Source organism: Telopea speciosissima, chromosome 11 (assembly GCF_018873765.1).
Source record: "Telopea speciosissima isolate NSW1024214 ecotype Mountain lineage chromosome 11, Tspe_v1, whole genome shotgun sequence".
NCBI lineage: Eukaryota > Viridiplantae > Streptophyta > Magnoliopsida > Proteales > Proteaceae > Telopea > Telopea speciosissima.
This window is the reverse complement of record NC_057926.1, coordinates 24,586,538-24,606,664: the sequence shown is the minus strand read 5'-3', so window position 1 is coordinate 24,606,664 and position 20,127 is coordinate 24,586,538. Positions and strand designations below refer to the sequence as shown.

Sequence of the window (20,127 nt, the reverse complement as noted above, 5' to 3'; positions counted from 1 at the left end):
GTGGATAGGGCGATGCAGGTCTATTTCAGGCTACTCCAAGTGACAGCCCCGCCTCCCAGGACAAACGCATATCCCGAAGTAGAATTCCACTCGTCTCTATCACTAGCCCAATTAGCATCACTATAGCCTCTCAGTCTCAAGTCTGAACCACTGAAGGTGAGCGAGAGGTTTGCAGTGCCATGTAGGTATCGAAGTATCCTCTTTATTGCCTGCCAATGAGCTGGCCCTGGGTTACTCTGGTAACGGCTCACCATGCCAAAGGCAAAGCAAATATCTGGACGCAGGCACATCATCGCATACATCAGACTGCCTACTGCCGCTGCATAGGGTATTTTGGACATTTGATTTCTCTCTTCATCACTTTTAGGGCATTGGTCTAGACTCAAAGTCCATGTCTTGTCCATTGGAGTGTTAATGGGTTTTGAGTTGCTCATATGGAACCGCTCCAGGACTTTCTTTATGAAAGTCTCTTAAGACAAACTAAGAAGTCTCCTAGTGCGATCCCTCACAATCTTCATGCCCAACATAAAGTTGGCCTCATCCATGTCCTTCATCTCAAAAGTAGAGGACAACTACTCTTTAGTGGCGACAATCATTCCAATGTCATTCCCAGCCAATAAGATGTCGTCAGCATACAATGATAGGATAAGAAACCTTACCTTGGACCGTTTAACATACACACAGTGGTCCTCTTCAATCATGTCAAAACCCGCAGTGGTAATGGCATAGTGAAATCTAATGTACCACTGCCTGAACGATTGCTTAAGTCTATAGACGGAATGTTTGAGATGGCATACTTTACGCTCATGTCCCTTCTTCTCAAAACCCACAGGCTTAGCCATAAAGATCTTCTCGTCCAGTTCTCCATTGAGAAAAGCAGTTTTAATGTCCATTTGATAGAGCTCCAAGTCTAACTTTGCGACAATGGCTAGAATGAGACGTATTGAGGCCATTCTCACCACAGGGGAGAACGTCTCATCATAGTCTATATCCTCTTTTTGGGTATATCCCTTCGCCACAAGACGTGCCTTATACTTATCAATTGATCCATCTGCCTTTCGCTTGACCTTCAGGACCCACTTGTTCCCAATGGCCTTGCGCCCAGGTGGAAGATCAACTAACTCCCAGACTTGGTTCTTATTCATAGAACTCAATTCATCTTCCATAGCAGCTTACCACATTTCCTTAGCTGGAGAAGAGAGCCCCTCACTCACTGAGGCTGGCTCATCCTCATCCCTCGGGGCACAGATGAGGGCAACACCCCCTTCGATCTCAAAACAATGTCAGGGAACATGTCCACGAGCGCTCTTACATGCAAAGGGTTCTTGATCCGCGGGTTGTACACTTTCATTAGGTAGCGCACTCCCACTTTGTTACACCCATGCTCGGGTTTATTATTTATTGATACTCTCTCTCATGTGACGTGTAGATTCTACTACTGTGTATGCTAGCGAGTTATTTTCTCTTATGGTCAAACCTAGTCACAAGATTGTTGACCACATCACGGGCCTGCCTGTGGAAGAGAGGTTCCTAAACCGGCAATGGGGAAGATTTGTCGATGGTGATTTTGTCGATCATCCTCCCAACACAAGTCCGCAAAGTGAGGAGTATCGACAGGCTTACCCTGTGTCCCCATAGTTAGATACCTCCTTTGGAGATGAGCTTAGTATTGCGATCGAGAAGTTGTTCGGGATCACAAAGGACATGTCGTGACGGTCAAGGGGTAAGATTTAATCTTGTAGATGATATTGAGTCTTACTCTAGTCGAACCCGAAGCGTGGGTCAAAGCCCGACCCTTTTCCCTTATGTTTCTGCCCTTACAGCAACAGCGGACACATGAGCAGACTCATCAGTACTGCATCCGTCCGTTAGTCCGCCTGTGCTGTCTTTGGGTTTTATATATTTTCCTTGTGTGGGTCCCACACCCTGTACTTCGGACGCTCTAGTTTTATCGCTTGGACCAGGGTGGCTTCATCCTTATCTTTCCTTGAGTTATGGATTTCCTTTGGGTGGACCCGATGGCTAGGTAAGCCTTTTTAATGAGTTTTGGGTCATAAGCTCCAGGCCAAATAGACTTAGGAGGGAGATTAGTCTTAAAACCAAGAGTTAACCCTCAAACCTCATTACTTCTCTACCTACCCAAACCGTGGAGCTGAGGGACCATTGAAGGCTTGGAGAAGAAGTGCTTGAGAGGTTGTGGAGGTGGAGGACATTGATTGGCTCAACCTTGAGGTAATGGCCTCACCTACATCTTCCTCTCTTCCATTTTTGGATTTGGGAATCCTATGAGGATTGATTCCAAGCATTGGGGTTCTCTTGAGAGCTCTTGGAACCTTATTAATTTCTCCCTTTTTAAGCTTCTATTCCCCTCTTTAGTGCATTTATGACCTTTGTTTAAACCTATGTTGTTCAAACATTCTAAACCTAGCTTAGGTTTGAAAGAAACCTTGGGAATTGATCTAAATCCACCAAACCCTATGTGATTCTTGTTGGGCTTCGTGTGATAGACCTCCAACGAAGGTCTAAGCTCACCATCTCTACCCTAAAACCCTAATGGTTTCATAAATGAAGGGCTAGAGATGATGCCCTTCTCTGCTGTGTAAAAGAGGAGCCGCAGACATACGATCGAACTCACTATCATTTATCTGTTCGTTAGTCCGTTCAGCCTATTATAGCTTTCCTCTTGGGCAGAGTTACGAGCGGACCCACCTAAAATGAATCCACTTGAAACCCAGAATCCCTAAGTTGTTCTCGGGTGTGTCTCAGGGTTGGAACGGATCTACGAATGGACTCACGTTCTACATTCGCCTGTGAGTCCGTTCCATATATTTTCTGGGCATGACCTGGGTAGATCCACGACCGGATTCACCCATCTGGCTCCTTTCCTTCATCCGTTCCTGCTGTCTTGGCCCAAATCACATTCTTTTGTTGGGATCTTTTGTGAACCCATCTATACACTCCTAATACTATTTTTATGCATTCTCAGACATTGGATTATATATGGGGTTGTTTGCACTTGACCAAACTTCACTAAACAACAATCAAACAATCGGTGAGTGGGCTTTGGGTGATGATTGGGATTGATATATATATATAGGGATGCATTTACTAGTTTTATATATTGATTTCCATGTTATATTCATTCTTGCCATATTACATCTTGCATATGAAATCTGTGATTATAAATTGATGAAATGTGAGCATGATGTTTTATGTTGAGATATTGGGTTACGGTACCAATTGCGCTGGTACCGAAACCCCACTACTTTATATGAATATAATACTTCCATGATTGCCATCCTAGTCTATATGCATCGTGCCATGCTAGTACCTGGGTACTAGATAGAATGGGATGTTGATGCACCCGGATACCTCTCGGGATGATAGAAATGCATGTAGTATATTTGTCTAGGTGTTGGATAGTCTGAGCACCTGTGGTCTATGGAGGCGGGAGAGGCTAGGACAGGGGTAGTGATGGCTATTTAGGGTTTGCCACTGGGTGGTCATGATGGCTTCAATCGGCGCAGGTCCCTTATGATAATTGAGGTTTCACTGGGGCGATAGGACAAGTGACCCTCAGTGTCTTTCGAGTTATCACAGTAGCATATGCCATGACTTAGATTGTTTATTAGGTGGAAAATATGAATTTAATATTTCATGCATCATGGATTGTGTGTGATTGTATGTATGTATGTGTGCACTCCCCTTTCCCCTCACTGGCTCAGTGGAGCTAACCCCCTGTGTACACAACTTTTTAGATTTTGATGCAGGCAGTGATTACTTAGCTGGCATGGATGTGCAGCCGATAGATTATGATTGTATTGGGACAGAGGAGCCTGGGTACTTGTCGGAAGAACACGGCAATGGTTGCCCCTGTGATGACTGTGCTTATGGGCACTGATACTTCAGGGATACCTCCCTAACTTTTGATTCTTTTGAGGCATTGTGCCTATTTTAGACATTTTTTGTATTAACTTATTATAGTTATGAGTAGTTATGTCATGGTCAGCTGACGTCAGTACTATTACTATATTACCACTTAGATGGCTGAAGATACTATAACTGCTTATATAATTAATGCTTCCGCTTATGATGACTCTGACAATTATTCAGAATTGTATTTCCTGTTACTTAATGTAATTATTGGGTGGGGTCTTGGGTAATTATCATGCGCCAAAACACTGCGTCATTGATCCTGGTAGGTTTTGGGGTGACGTGCGCATCCCAATCACCCTCTTGACTGTGCTTATGGCATGAGCTCGAGATAGGGGCGTGACACCGTGGTTTCAGAACGTGATGCTCTGCACTGGACCTAATTCACCAAGGCCTTTTGATTTACTCTAAGCCATAGGGTCTAATTAAAAGCTTTAGCAGGCATAACTGGAATATGTGTAGAACATAGGAAGAGGACTAGTTAGGGAGCAACACGGAGACATTGCACATAATAGAAACAACATGAGAGTTAAGAGTTATATATATATTAATCAAGTCTCTACGCTCCAGTCGGTTTTGCTTTAACCTCCTGTAGAGGCAAGCAAACTACAAAAAGGATCCAAAATAGAAAGTTTCACATCCCAGCCACCAGGACTATAATTACATGGTCAAAAGAAAAGCTAAAAGCAAGGGAAAAAGAGCAACTAAACAACAAAATAGAAACATTGTTCATAAACCTCCATAGAACACAAGAGAGCTGAGATCAAAAAGGGGCAACAGAACTTCATCTGACTTGGGGTCTAGTCCCCCATTCCACCATCATCCTCCTCCTCGTCATCACCACCATCGTAGTAGAGGTATGCATTGATGTCATGAATGTCTTTCTCCATCCTCTCCAAGCGATGGCTGTATGATGTAAATTGTCCATGGACACCTACAAAACCTTCTAACATGTCTGAATTTAGCCGGGTCATGTTAAGGTACATCTGGTTCAGGGTACCCAGAATTGCACTCATCTCTGAGGTCCTGGAAGTGGAGGCACTGACAGTGTACTGTATGGTCTCCTCCTCATCATCATCACTAGCCTTTCCACCTATAGGAACCACCGGCTCCCCATTGCTATTGGTGGTGACAATAATCTTCATGCGAGCTAGGGAGTTTTTTCCAAATGGCGCCTTAAAGCTTTCACAAGGTGGCTCGTCATTTAGGTCAATCTGAAAGTGCTGGAAGATACGGGTTAGAAGCCTCCAGTAAGGACGAGTTTTCTCAATCCTGGATTTGAAAAGTACCTGCTCCATGTGCTTGATGATGGCAAAAGGGAGACTAAACTGCTATCCCTAATACAGACAATACCCTAGAGCGGCGGCCATGAGAGAAGGCTCACTAGCAAGACCCTTTACTGGCATTAGGTTTGATTTGACTATCATAGTCAGAATCCTTTGGAAATAGCCAAACTTGGTCATGTTCACCCTACTTGCATGTTTGTTCTTGGTCATGGTCTTATACAGATGCTCATACTCTGCCAAAGACATACAGGACAAAGGGTCCCTGGCAGGTGGGTGATACACTCGGGCACCCATAGAGCTGATTCCTAGAATTGCCCCCAACTCCACCTCATTGAAGGTAATATGGACCCCTTTCACAAAGGAATTGATCCGGAGCATTTTCATGTTTTCTTGCTCCACTGTGAGGTTGGCAAAGAATAGCCCAATCAGCCTGGAATAGTAGTGTCGGGGAAGAACTAATATGTTGGACCACCTTAAGTACTCAAACCTTTGCCCTACTTTGAAGGCCGGTAGTTCTTCAACGATGGCATCCCTACCTGTCTTGATCTTTCGTTTTCGCAGTACCTAAGTGTATAAAGCTTCGGCCTCTGCAGACATAAAGAGGGTGGCATCGAAGGGTACCGGGTCTGGGACCGATGCTGGTGCTACAACGACTGCTGGAGCCCTGCTACTCCTTCTTTTGGGAGCCATCTTTTCTCACCTAAACACTTTGCACATAAACCAAAACAAGGAACAATGTGAGAGAGAGACCATGCCAAGGTTAATAAGATAGAGAGATTTAAAGGCAATGTGCACAAATGCAACCAAGAAATTAGATATTCCTCCTTAGAAACAAAATAGAAATCTTTTCAAATTTCAAGGGAGCAATGGCAACACTCACATGAGGGATCAAATTTTATATACACAACCTATGTAAGGTGGAGAGAATAGGTAGAAAACATCATGCCTTAGAAGCTAAACCATCAAAACAAGTGTGGAGAATTTCGGTTTTATAAGGGTTTGGTTACCCCTAGCCCAAATTGATGGAGGTGTTTATGGTTGGATATGTTGACAATGGATTAGTAGCAAATAGAGTAAGAACATGATGCCTTTATGCATTCTCAAACAATCCAACACAATGTAGAGGCATAAGAATGAAGAACTTGAACAAAAACCCTAGAAAAGAACTCCAAAAATCCAAGAAGTTCAAAATGGGGGAAAGAAGTTCATACCTTGAGATTGGGAGAGTAAGATTTGAAGTAGAAGAAGCCAAACCCACGACTTGAGGAAAATTAATGTGGGACGGACGAAGCTTGGACACCCTTGCTTTGCTCTTCTGCTCCTAACCTCTCCTTCAAAATATGAAAATGAATGGAGCGGTTTCAGTTTTGTTAAAATCTGTTGAGCCAACACACGATCAGAATCACTTATCATAAATCCGCTCATGAAACCGCTGAGCCTATAAACCCTGACCTTTCGTCTTCTGCGCTGAGCAGATGAATGGATGGAACCACGATATAAGGATCCGCCCGTTGATCTGTCCGTTGATCCGTTCGCCCCCCTTTCTTCTCGGCCTTTAAGTACCTTGAGAACGGAGGAAGGAGCGGACTCACGTTCTGCATCCACCCATAAGTCTGCCCAGTTTAAATTTTTGAACGGACTCACAATCGAACTCAGAAGAGTTGATCCGCTGGTGGATCCGCTCATGTTCTAAAGGGCCATTGGCCTATATTTTCCTTCTTAGAACTCCTATTACCTTTGTGTGTAGTGACACACATTTTCTTGTGCAATTATATGTACCTCTCTAAGATTTGTGCTTATTCCTCTCTTGCTTGTGCTAACATGTGAAGCATCTAATGAAATCAAGTGCTAAAACATGGTCAATATTCGTAATCGGAATCGTTCCCCTCCTAGGGATGATGTCAGTGATGTTTCTGAGGAAGGTTTGCCTGTGCCTCCTTCGGTGAATACCAATGCTGATGTTGCAGCACTCTTGGGAAATATTCTTCGTGATATGCCGAGGGAACAACGAGATTCCCACAATGAGCAGTGCACTTTTATACGTGATATGGCTACCCAGCTTCAAAATGCGGGTAGGGAAGGACCAAGAGTACCACCTCAGGTACATGAAGTCCCAAATCCTCCGACTAATGTCACTCTTATTATTCCTCCTTCAGGGCTGGTTGCTAATGAGGTTCCTACAGTTCAAGCGAACTAAGACCCACCTCCACCTCCTCCGGCTGCATTACCTGTTAGAAATGTGGTACCGGAATGGGTTGATGCCTCCAAACTCCCCGAGAGATTCCAAAAGCACCATCCTCCCATTTTTTATAAGCTGGTCCATGACTCAATGTTTTTAGCTACTTGGCTTAGAGATCTTGAGAGAATCTTTGAAGTACTATCGTGCAATGATCTCGAGAAGATCCGATGTGCTACTTTTCAACTCTGAGGTGACGCTGATGTATGGTGGCATTCCTCGAAGGATCACTTTTGGGCAAGGTATCCCAATGCTACTTGGAATCAATTTAAGGAAGCATTTCTTGAGAACTATTTTCCAAGGAATTTCCAGGAAAAGAAGGAGATTGAATTCATGAACCTCAGTCAAGGATCCAAATCAGTCCTTGAATACCAACAGCTCTTTGAGGAGTATTTCTATTTTTCTCCAAACCATTTGAAGACAGAGGACTTGAAGGCAAGACGATTTGAAAGAGGACTTAGAGCTAGTCTGAGCAATGTAGTGGTGTTGCACAAGTATCCCACCTATGCTGAGGTGGTTGAAGTTGCTAAACTGATAGAAGACCAACAGAGGGAGAATTATCAGGCCATCCAGGCAGGCAAAAGGCCGATATCATCTCATGACTCTAAGGGACCTGGCAAGTTCCAAAGAAGGGGATCTTATACCAATGCGGCTCTAATTCAATTTCGTAGGCCTGATTCAGTTCAAGTGCCTAAGTCTGTACCTGCATCTCACTATGGAGCCTAGACTCTTATATGTTACAACTGCAAGGAGTCTGGCCATATGGCCAAGGATTGTCCACAATCTCGACAATCGAGTTCATGGCCAGTAGCGACTTCCTAACCATCCCCGACAAGGATTGTTGTTCATCCACTTGCTCCTGCTCCAGTGAGCAAGACTCAGGGGTGAGTCTATTCTATCACCCATGAGGAAGCCCAGTCTGACCCCGGTGTTATCACAGGTACTACACCTAACCACCTTAGTCAAGTTAATTAATTTTAGCTTACCTTGTTTGGCTAACCGGTGTCTATCAGGCATGATTTCTGTGTGCTCCTTACCTGCTTATGTGTTATTTGATTCGTTGGCGTCACACTCCTTTTTATCTCCCTCCTTTGTTGAGAAATTACCTATTGAACTGGTCTTACTGAAGCAAAGGTTAATGGTTAGTACGCCGACTGGAAGCAAAGTTGAGCTGGATCGATCTTTTCCCTCTTGCTCTATTTGGGTGAGCGACTATGGGCTCGAAGCCAGTTTGATCGTCCTAGACATGAAAGATTTTGATGTGATTCTGGGAATGGACTGGTTATCCATGCATGGGGCTAGTTTGATTTGTGCAGAAAGGAAGATACTCTTTCGGATAGGAGAGGAAAATGAGTTTATGTTTAAGGGAAATAAAAGTATGAAACCTAAGAACCCGATCATATCAGCTCTGCAGGCCCATAAAGCTCTTAGCCCAAGGCTATCAGTGTTACTTAGCCTCGGTGGTGGACATTAAAGCCAAGATTTCACCGATGGAAGAAATAAGTGTGGTAAGGGATTTCCCTGATGTCTTCCCGGAAGACCTTACACATTTACCACTGAATCGGGAGACAGAATTTATGATCGATCTGGTACTCGATGCTGCTCCAGTGTCTAAGGCACCGTACAGAATGGCCCTATCAAAACTGAAAGAACTTCAGGGACAGCTTAATGATCTACTAAAAAAGGGTTTTATTAGACCAAGTGTTTCCCCATAGGGTGCACCTGTTCTATTTGTGAAGAAGAACGATGGTAGTATGCGCCTGTGCATCGACTACTGTGAACTCAACAAGTTGACAATTAAGAATCGATACCCATTACCTTAGATCGATGATTTATTTGATCAATTGCAAGGTGCTAGGTTCTTCTCTAAAATTGACCTCCGCTCGGGGTACCACCAGCTGAAGATCAGAGACAGTGACATTAGCAAGACTACGTTCAGATCGCGATATGGTCATTATGAATTCTTGGTTATGTCTTTCGGGCTAACCAATGCCCCTGCAGCATTTATGGAGTTGATGAATAAGGTGTTTCATGACGCGTTGGATAAGTACGTTATTGTGTTTATCGATGACATCCTGGTCTACTCAAAGAGTGAAGAAGAGCACGCTGACCATCTTTGATTTGTACTTCAGCGGTTGAGAGAAAAACAACTATATGCTAAGTTTAGCAAGTGCGAATTCTGGCTACAACAAGTAGCTTTTGTAGGTCATTTGGTTTCAGCAAAGGGTATTGAAGTCAACCCTGGCAAAGTACAGTCGATAGTTGATTGGAAGACACCTAAGAATGTGGCAGACGTTCGTAGTTTTCTTGGTATGGCCAGCTACTATAGGAGATTCATCAAGAACTTTTCCAAAATCTCTGCTCCTATGACTCGATTGACCTGAAAGGGAGTGAAATAAGAGTGGTTGGACGAATGTGAAAAGAATTTCTGAGATCTGATGCAACGACTGATTTTAGCTCCAATGCTCACCATACCAAATGGCACTGGGGGAATGGTAATCTATTGCGATGCGTCAAGAATGGGACTTAGCTACGTGTTAATGCAAGGTGATAAAGTGGTGGCCTACGCTTCTCATCAATTGAAGGAATATGAGAGGAATTACTTGACTCATGATTTAGAGCTAGCGGTTGTAGTCTTTGCTCTAAAAAGGAACTTAATATGAGACAGAGGCATTGGTTGGAGCTCATGAAGGATTATGACTGCACTATTCATTACCACCCAGGCAAAGCAAATGTGGTAGCAGACGCTCTCAGTCAAAAATCACAGACCTTATCTATCGCATCCCTGGCTGTTAGCAAGGAGCTTATTGAAGAAGCTAGAAAGATGGATTTGGAATTATTAGTAGAAGGTGTTACCCTGTCCTTAGCATCTTTAACGGTGCAGTCCACCTTGGTTGAAAAGATTAAAGTAGCTCAAGCTTCAGATGAACACTGGAAGGAAATCATTGAAGCTATCCAGGATGACACACAGTGTGATCTGGACTTCACCTTGATGGATGGCAGTGTCCTCATGTTTCAAGATCGTCTATGTGTTCCCAAGAACTACCAGCTAAGGAAAGAAGTATTGGTAGAAGCACATGAATCCCCTTACTCGATTCACCCAGGTAGTACTAAGATGTACAGGGACATGAAGGGACATTACTGGTGGAGTGGAATGAAAAGGGATGTAGCAAAATATGTAGCCCGGTGCCTCACTTGTCAACAAGTGAAGGCAGATAGACAACGTCCCCAAGGACTGTTGCAATCATTGCCTGTGCCAGAATGGAAATGGGAGCACATGACAATGGACTTCGTCACAGGATTACCCCATACACGATGCAATATGGATCATTGTGGATAGGTTGACAAAGACGGCACATTTTATTCCCATCAAAGTCACCTACTCTATGGATAGATTGGCCCATTTGTACATTGATAACGTGGTTCGCCTACATGGAGTTCCAGTCAGCATTATCTCAGATCGGGATCCCAGGTCCACTTCCAAATTATGGGGTGGATTCCAAAGATCTATGGGTACCTTGTTGAGCTTTAGCACTACCTTCCATCCTCAGACCGATGGTCAATCGGAAAGGATGATACAGACATTGGAGGACATGATTCGGACTTGTGCCATTGATATGCAGGGCAGCTGGGATGAGCATATTTCACTCATCGAGTTTGCCTATAACAACAGTTACCGAGCTACTATTGGGATGGCACCCTTTGAAGCACAGTATGGGAAGAAGTGTTGGACTCCCTTGTATTGGGACGAAGTAGGTAAGCGGCGCATTCTTAGGCCAAAACTAATACAAGCAACCTGTGGAAAAGTGGACTTGATCCGAGAGAGAATTAAAGCTGCCCAATCTAGGCAGAAGGGCTATGCCAATCAACGGTGAAAGGATCTAGAGTTCCTGGTTGGTGACAAGGTATTTCTCAAAGTGTCGCCTACAAAGGGAGTGATGCGATTTAGTAAGAAGGGTAAACTAAGACCGAGGTATATTAAGCCTTACGAGATTCTTGCAAAGGTTGGGCCGGTGGCATATCGGTTAGCACTCCCACCATCTCTTGATGGCGTACACGACGTCTTTCACATATCCATGTTGTGGAAGTATGTACATGACCCCAGTCACATCCTATCTCAAGAGCCACCAGAGCTGGTAGCAGACATGTCATATAAGGAGCAGCCTGAGAAGATTCTAGACAGTAAGGTGGTAAATCCCCATAACTGACCTATTCATTATGTGAAAGTGAAGTGGTGTAACCCCTCGGAAGAAGAAGCCTCCTTGGAAGCCAAAGTGGAAATGCGAGCGAAATACCCTTCCCTGGGATTTCTACAAGGTACGATAATTTCGAGGACAAAATTCTTATAAGGTGGGGAGGATGTTACACCCGTGCCTAGGTTTATTATTTATTAATGCTCTCTCTCGTGTGATGTGTAGATTCTACTACCGTGTATGCTAGCGAGTTATTTTCTCTTATGGTCAAACCTAGTCACAAGATTGTTGACCACATCACGGGCCTGCCTATGGAAGAGAGGTTCCTAAATCGGCAGTGGGGAAGATTTGTCGATGGTGATTTCATCGATCATCCTCCCAGCACGAGTCCGCAAAGTGAGGAGTATTGACAGGCTTACCCTTTGTCCCCATAGTTAGATACCTCCTTTGGAGATGAGCTTAGTATTACGATTGGGAAGTTGTTTAGGATCACGAAGGACATGTCATGAAGGTCAAGGGGTAAGATTTAATCTTGTAGATGATACTGAGTCTTACTCTAGTCGACCCCGAAGCGTGGGTCAAAGCCCGACCCTTTTCCCTTATGTTTCTGCCCTTACAGCAACAGCGGACGCACGAGCGAACTCATTAGTACTGCATCTTTCCTTGTGTGGGACCCACACCTTGTACTTCGGACACTCTAATTCTGTCTCTTGGACGAGGGTGGCTTCATCCTTGTCTTTCCTTGGGTTATGGATTTCCTTTTGGTGGATCCAATGGCTAGGTAAGCCTTTCTAATGAGTTTTGAGTCATTAAGCTCCAGGCTAAACAGACCTTAGGAGGGAGATTAGTCTTAAAACCAAGACTTAACCCTCAAACCTCATTACTTCTCTACCTACCCAAACCGTGGAGTTGAGGGAGCATTGAAGGCCTGAAGAAGAAGTGCTTGAGAGGCTGTAGAGGTGGAGGACATTGATTGGCTCAACCTTGAGGTAATGGCCTCACCTACATCTTCCTCTCTTCCATTTCTAGGTTTGGGAATCCTATGAGGATCGATTCCAAGCATGGGGGTTCTCATGAGAGCTCTTGGAACCTCATTAATTTCTCCCTTTTTAAGCTTCTATTCCCCTCTTCAGTGTGTTTATGACCTTTGTTTGAACCTATGGTGTTCAAACATTCTAAACCTAGCTTAGGTTTGAAAGAAACCTTGGGAATGGATCTAAATTTCTCCCTATGTGATTCTTGTTGGGCTTAGTGTGATAGACCTCCAATGAAGGTCTAAGCTCACCTTCTCTACCATAAAACCTTAATGGTTTCATAAATGAAGGGCTGGAGATGATGCTCTTCTCTACTATGCAAAAGAGGAGCAGCGAATGAACGATCGGACTCACTATCGTATATCCGTTTGATAGTCCGTTCAGCCTATTACGGCTTAACTCTTGGGCGCAGTTATGAGCGGACCCACCTAAAATGAATCCGCTCAAAACCTAGAATCCTTAAGTTGTTCTCGGGCGTGTCTCAAGGTTGGAATGGATCTACGAGCAGACTCACGTTTCGCATCCGCCCGTGAGTCAGTTCCATATATTTTCTGGGCATGACCTAGGCAGATCCATGACCGGATTCACCCGTCTGGCTCCGCTCCTTCATCCTTTCCTGCTGTCTTGGTCCAAATCACATTCTTTTGTTGGGATCTTTTGTGGAACCCTCACGCATTCTCAGACATTGGATTATTTACGGGGTTGCATGCACTTGACCAAACTTCACCAAACAACAATCAAACAATAGGTGAGTGGGCTTTGGGTGATGATTGGGATTGATATATATATATATATATATATATATATAGGGATGCATTTACTAGCTTTATATATTGATTTCCATGTTATATTCATTCTTGCCATTACATCTTGCATATGAAATCTGTGATTATGAATTGATAAAATGTGAGCATGATGATTTATGTTGAGATATTGGGTTACGGTGCCGGTTACGCTGGTACCAGAACCCCACTACTTTATATGAATATAATACTTCCATGATTGCCATCTTGATCTGTATACGCCGTGCCATGCTAGTACCCGGGTACTAGATGGAATGGGACGTTGATGCACACGGAATACCTCTCGGGACGATAAAAATGCATGTAGTATATCTGTGGTTAGGATTTACTGTACCCTATGCTACGACCCTTGCCAATAGGGGTTTAGGTGTTGGATAGTCTAAGCACCTGTGGTCTGTGGAGTCGGGAGAGGCCAGGACAGGGGTAGTGATGGCTTTCTGGGGTCTGCCACTGGGTGATCATGATGGCTTTTACTGGCGTAGGTCCCTTATGATAATTGAGGTTTCACTGGGGCGATAGGATAAGTGACCCTCAGTGTCTCCCGAGTTATCACAGTAGCATATGTCATGACTTAGATTGTTTGTTAGGTGGAAAATATGAATTTAACATTTCATGCATCATGGATTGTGTGTGATTGTATGTATGTATGTGCACTCCCCTTTCCTGATCGTATCGTTAACCGGTCAAAAATAAAACCCTAAACTAGTCTAGCAAGTAGCAAGTAAGGGGTCGATCTATGGGGAACTGAAAGGCTAAATTACTAAGATGATAAGATGAAAATAATGAAAATTAATTTGCAATAAATCTGATTTTAAACTAAGAACAAAATAAACAAATCTAAACTAACAACGCTGTGCAAATACGGGAGAAGACTATCTTTAGGGTTCGAATCCCCAATGGGTAGCTATTCAATTCGTTTGCATGCTTCGGTTTATTATAACCACAGGCCTAATAATACCACAGAATGTAGGGTTCCTCCTAGGTATGGACTATCTTGACGAGTACTATCATCCTTTGTTTATAGGGCTTGGCACGCTTAGTTCGTTCAGCTATAATCCATCATCGGTGCAACCACATAAGAACAAAATACCATTACTTGAATGAAAAATAATGAATCATAGAAACAAAAATTTTCAACTAAATACATCAATTAAAATCATCCAAACAGGGATGGGGTCTCAACATCAAGCAATCAAGCATACAAACCAGAATTTAAATAGCAAAAACCATTAGTTCATCTACACCTAAAGATAGATGAAACTTAGCCAATCATGGTGGAAGGCGACAAAAGGCAGCAATGGTGAAGAAGATCCATGAAGATGAAGCGGCTGGAATAGTGAACCTCCTCCCCTCCTTGCCGATCCCAAGATCCAAAAAGAAAAATAACAAAAGAAGGTGGAAAACTAGAGAGAAGAAGAAGAGAAGCACGGCTGCTATCTATGGAATGGAATGGGAATTCAAATCTGTCCGTGGGTTTTATAGCTATGGATGTTTAAACAAAAAGAAATCCCGAGAGATAAAGAGAATGAGGGATATATGGAATCCGTGAGGGATTTGGATAGAAGAGATATAAGAAGAGAGAGAGAGAGAGAGAGAGAGAGAGAGAGAGAAGTGGAATAGAATTAGGAAAGGTGGGACCCGCAAAGGATTTGAGAGGGAGAGGGAGAGAATTGAAGTTGGAGAGATAGATAAAACCGTAGTAGATGAGATCGTGAGAGATAGATATTAGGGAGGAGAGAGAATTTAATCTAAATTATCAATTCTGATCAAAATTCTCTTGTAGAGAATATCTCTCATTCCTATCCGCAGCTGGCTCCAACTCGAGAATTAAAGTTGCTTCAATTAATATTCCAGACGGTATGAGCCCAATATCGGATATCTTCAGAAAATTTCAAAATTTTATAAAATTATGATTATGCCCTTGGATCTTCAGTGAAACTTCATCGCATGAATGGACTCCAAAACCAATGCGTACTTTTAATGTAACATTTCCATCTTGCTCAGAATTCAGCCCTCTTCACAACCATGAAAAGAAATTGGTCCACTTTACGTGTAAATTAGAAGATATGATGCTTGATAGTCCAGAATCGTATAAAATACCCCTGTTCCCTAAAAAAGATAGAAAATATCCAAGGTAGCTCCATTCTAAGCAGATAAAAATGCATAATTAAATGGAATAATTTTACACATAAATGTGCTCATCAAATACCCCCACACTTAGATTTTGCTAGTCCTCGAGCAAAAAGAAAATAAAGAAATCAAAAAAACTTAACTCACTTTCGTAGGAATCACGGTTGCACTTAGCATGTGCAACAAGCCTTTAAGGCCGTAGGTTACCCCTAGTGTACGAGTTTTGTCTCGTGAGTGTTTGCAGGGAATATACACACAAAATTCATGATGCAAGTTTAAATTTTGACAATGGGTAAGAAGCACACACCAAACCCGAAACTAAGATGCCCTACTTAAGATCAAGAAGACAAAGGTACCCCCACACTTGAGCTCTTATTACCCAGTATTGATTCTAGCAACAGATACACATCCTAATTAGGGATTCTCCCCATATCTTCCAAACACCACCTTACTTAAGGTAAGATCACTCATGACATCGAGGGCACCAAGGACTTTAGGCTTCGGAGCATTTTTGACCATACAATTACACCAAGGCAATGACATATCTTTTTTTTTTTCGTACAATGAACTCCATTTGTTACTCCACTACTGTTCCTCAAATGCCATGCAGGGTCACTACACAAGACACCCGAGCTACTTGGTAGCTTTGTTTCTTACATATATCCACAAGGATAGTGATGTTAGAGTTCTTTTTTAGAGGTTTCACCCCAAGGAGTGTCGATCAAGTCACCTCGCTTCCTGAGGTGGAGTGCCCTGTCTAGCTCCAAGGAATTCAACTTTTACTTATATATATTTTTTTCCTTACGTGATTCTCAGATCCGTACAATGTTCTGGCTTTTTAAGTTTTCTAGAAGGCTCATGTAACGAGCTTTAAGCCAACCACTCCCAAGCCAGATGGCTTTAGGGGATTGAGTGTGAAACACTCCTTGGGCTTACTCATTCGAACCAAAAAGGCTACAAGCCCGAACTAGATTCAAGAATATAAGTAATAGTAACCTAACTGGTCACTCCAACCGTTTTACGCGAGGCTCCGGGCTTGTGGCCTAGATGCCCCGGTTACTAAGTTGAAGCAACAAAACTAAACTCTCATGAATTTTTATTTTTATTTTTATTTTATCTTTTATGTCACGCCAAAACTAAACTTGGTCTCAGCTCCTAACCAAAAGCTCAAAGAAACACAAGACATCCAAGTGGTCTGTCCCTTCGACAAGATGGGGCTCTTATTGTCTGAGTCAAAATCCACCTTAGGATACATACTAGCTACTGTCCTCTCAACAGGGTTTTTATTACTTTAAATTAGGGTTTGAAGTCTCTTTCTCTCGTGTTTCGCATCGAAGTAACAGAGAGACATGGAAAACTTACTAAAAGCCAAAAAATAAAAATCTGCCATTCAATCGGTCCACCACCCCCCCCACACTTAAAGTATGCAATATCCTCAATGCATGCAGAAGAATAAAAATAGGGATAGGGAAGGAGTGTACCAAAAATCAGCAATATATGGCAGAATAGTGCATCCAGCAATCTATAGCAGCTACCTAACAAAAAAATAAAAACAAACAAACACAAAAACAAAAGTACTAAAGAAAGAAAAAAATAGTGGGTTACCTCCCACAGAGCGCTAAGTTTAGAGTCTTTAGCCAGACTCAGACTGACTCACGGAGGGTCAAGGATCAAATCATACCAAGGAGTCGGTTTAGAAGAAGGTTGGGGAGATGTAACCAAAAGGGGAAGCGGCTCAAACCTAACTGCCCAAGGTGGCCGTTCTAAAGGGGGTGAGGAATCTAGCAAAGTATGCATCTCTTTAGTGTATGCCTCAGACTCATCCCCATAGTGCTGCAAAGGGTCATCAATAAGCATGTGCGAAGTGTGATCAGCCACAACTTCATCTAATAAATCCAACGCAAAACACTCTTCCTCTCAAATGGAACCTAAGGATGCATTGAAGATATTGAGCCTAAGCTTCTTATTCCCAAAAGAGATGTCCATGGCACCCGATCTATAATTTATGCAAGCATTTGTAGTAGATAAGAAAGGGCACTCTGAAATGATAGGGGGAAGTTTGGCTGTGGTGGCTAAATCCATATCCAAGACAAGGAAGTCCACAGGAAAGTACAATTCTTTCACCTTCACTAAAACATCTTCTAACAACCCACGAGGTGTTTTGATTGAACGATCAGCCAACTGAAGGATTACCTCAGTGGGTTTCAAATCTCCTAAACCAAATCTATCATAGACTGAACTAGACAAAATATTCACACTAGCCCTTAAATCAAGTAGTGCCCTACTTATGGAGAGACCTCCAATGATGCAAGAAATAAGAGGCGCACCTGGGTCCTTAAGCTTAGGGGGTAGGTGGCTGAAAATTACTGAACTAACCTGTTCAGTCAAATGGACGGTCTTAGGGATTTGAGTTATCAGCTTATGCTTTTGGGTACAGAGGTCTTTCAAAAACTTAGCGTAAGCAGGAACTTTCTTGATGGCATCCAAGAGGGGGAGATTGATGCGAACTTGTTGGAACAAGTCGATCATATCTTGCATCCTTTCACCCTGTTTACCCAAATACTCTGGGGCTGATATCTGAAGGGCTTGGGAAAGAGGGACCTTTGGAATGTAAGAGTCAGGTGATGGTCCCTCCACAATAGGAATGTGCAGCCCCTTCCTTGGGAACTGATGAGTGGGTTCCATAGGTGGTGTTTCAGTAATGGACTCATGTGTTTCTACACCACCACCAAAATTCTCTAGGGTTGACTTAGTCTCTCCTTGGCTTTGAGACTTAGTAGGCAATATCTCATTAGTGGCTAAGGGTGTATCAGGTTTTTCCACCATTTTTTCGCTCCTTAGGACTGTGATCGATTGGACTTGCTCTTTCCCTTGACCCATTTGACTATTTGGGTTACCTATTGGCTGACTTGGCAATTGGCCAGCCCCCCTCCTACTTATAGCATCGGCTAGCTGACCCAGTTGGTTCTCTAGCTTATTAATGGATTGAGTATGTGAGTGAAGCAGTTGTGTGTTCTGCTCGAGTCCACTTAATGCTTTTAGCACCTTTTCCTCAAGGGATTCATTCTGTTGGGGTTTAGGATATGGTGGCTGTCCACCCATATAGGCATTGGTTTGAACATTAAATGGTGGCCTATATGGTGGGTTTGGAGGATTATAAGGTACTGAGTTTCTCCATGAAAAGTTTGGGTGGTTTTACCATCCCAGGTTATAAGTATTGGAAAATGGATCATTACCTGGTGTAGGGAAACTTTGAGCCGTTTGCCCCTATTCCTGAATAAACTCAGGGTATTGTGCAGTCGAAGGGCAGTTTGTCACATAGTGACTAGGGCTAGCACATAGGGCACAGGCTTCAGTCTAATTGGGTGGAGAGAAACTCATTGGGAGAGGGGACATAGGATGTTGTTCTATAGACATCAAATAGTCCAATTTCTTAGACAACATATCAACCTTAGCAGTCATCTCCATAGTTGGGTTGATCTCATAGAGACCACCCTTCTTTTGTTGCCCTATATGTGGAATCTCAGTCCGAGAGGCCGAAGCATGATGTTGGGAATTCTCACTAAAGGTTTCAAAAAGATCCCATGCTTCCGTCTCATTCTTGTGCATAAATGTTCCACCACAAGAGGAGTCCACCATCTGCCTATATCGGTCACGGAGGCCATCATAAAAGCATTGGACTAATTGCCATTTCGGGATAGCGTGGTGGGGGCACTTCCTAGGTAATTCCTTGAGTCTCTCCCACGCTTCATAAAATTGTTCGCCCTCTAATTGGGAGAAACTAGTAATGACCCTTCTAAGGCTATTAGTCCAGCCAATGGGAAAAATTTTTTTTAGAAATTCCTACTGCATCCCCACCCATGTAGAAATCCTAACCGAATCTAGGGAATGAAGCCAGTGTTTGGCTTTGTCCTTTAAGGAGAATGGGAATAGGAGTAACTTTAGGGCATCTTTAGAGAGGTTTTCGATTTTGACTGTAGAGCACACCTCTAAGAACTCATCAAGATGCTTGTAAGGCTCCTCATTAGCAAGTCCATAATAGGATGGTAACATCTATATGATGCTGGACTTGATCTCATATTGAGCGGCCTGAATAGCAGGCAACTGAATACAAGATGCAGGGGTATAGGCAGTTGGAGTAAAGTGCTCACTCAGCGGTCTTCCTGGCTGATTTTCATCACCCATGTTATTATTATTATCCTTATCCCTAAGTCTAGCCACAGATCGCTCTATTTCTAGGTCAATGGCAGTCAGGTTGGGTGGCAAAGAATGCCGACCATACATAAAACACCACACAGGTTGAACGTGCTAATTAAACAAAAATTAAAACGTGACAACTTAATAAAATGAAAATCAGAACTAAAAAGTAAAAAAAATAACTAATTTAAAAACTAACGAAACTACTTACCTGGAGTTGGCGATTGCGCAATTCCACGTGCTGCCCCCCCCGATGAATGGTTACACATATGATTTTAAGGGGCTGGGGGAATTAAAATTAAACCTAAACACCCA

The 20,127-nt window shown here is 43.1% G+C and overlaps 1 non-coding gene across 1 annotated transcript; it reads left to right on the top strand.

The window, feature by feature from the left end:
- The first annotated feature begins 19,312 nt into the window (after positions 1 to 19,312).
- Positions 19,313 to 19,419, top strand: LOC122646937. Its single transcript, XR_006330739.1, has one exon. It is a non-coding gene; the product is annotated as a small nucleolar RNA R71 (small nucleolar RNA).
- The last annotated feature ends 708 nt before the right edge of the window (positions 19,420 to 20,127 follow it).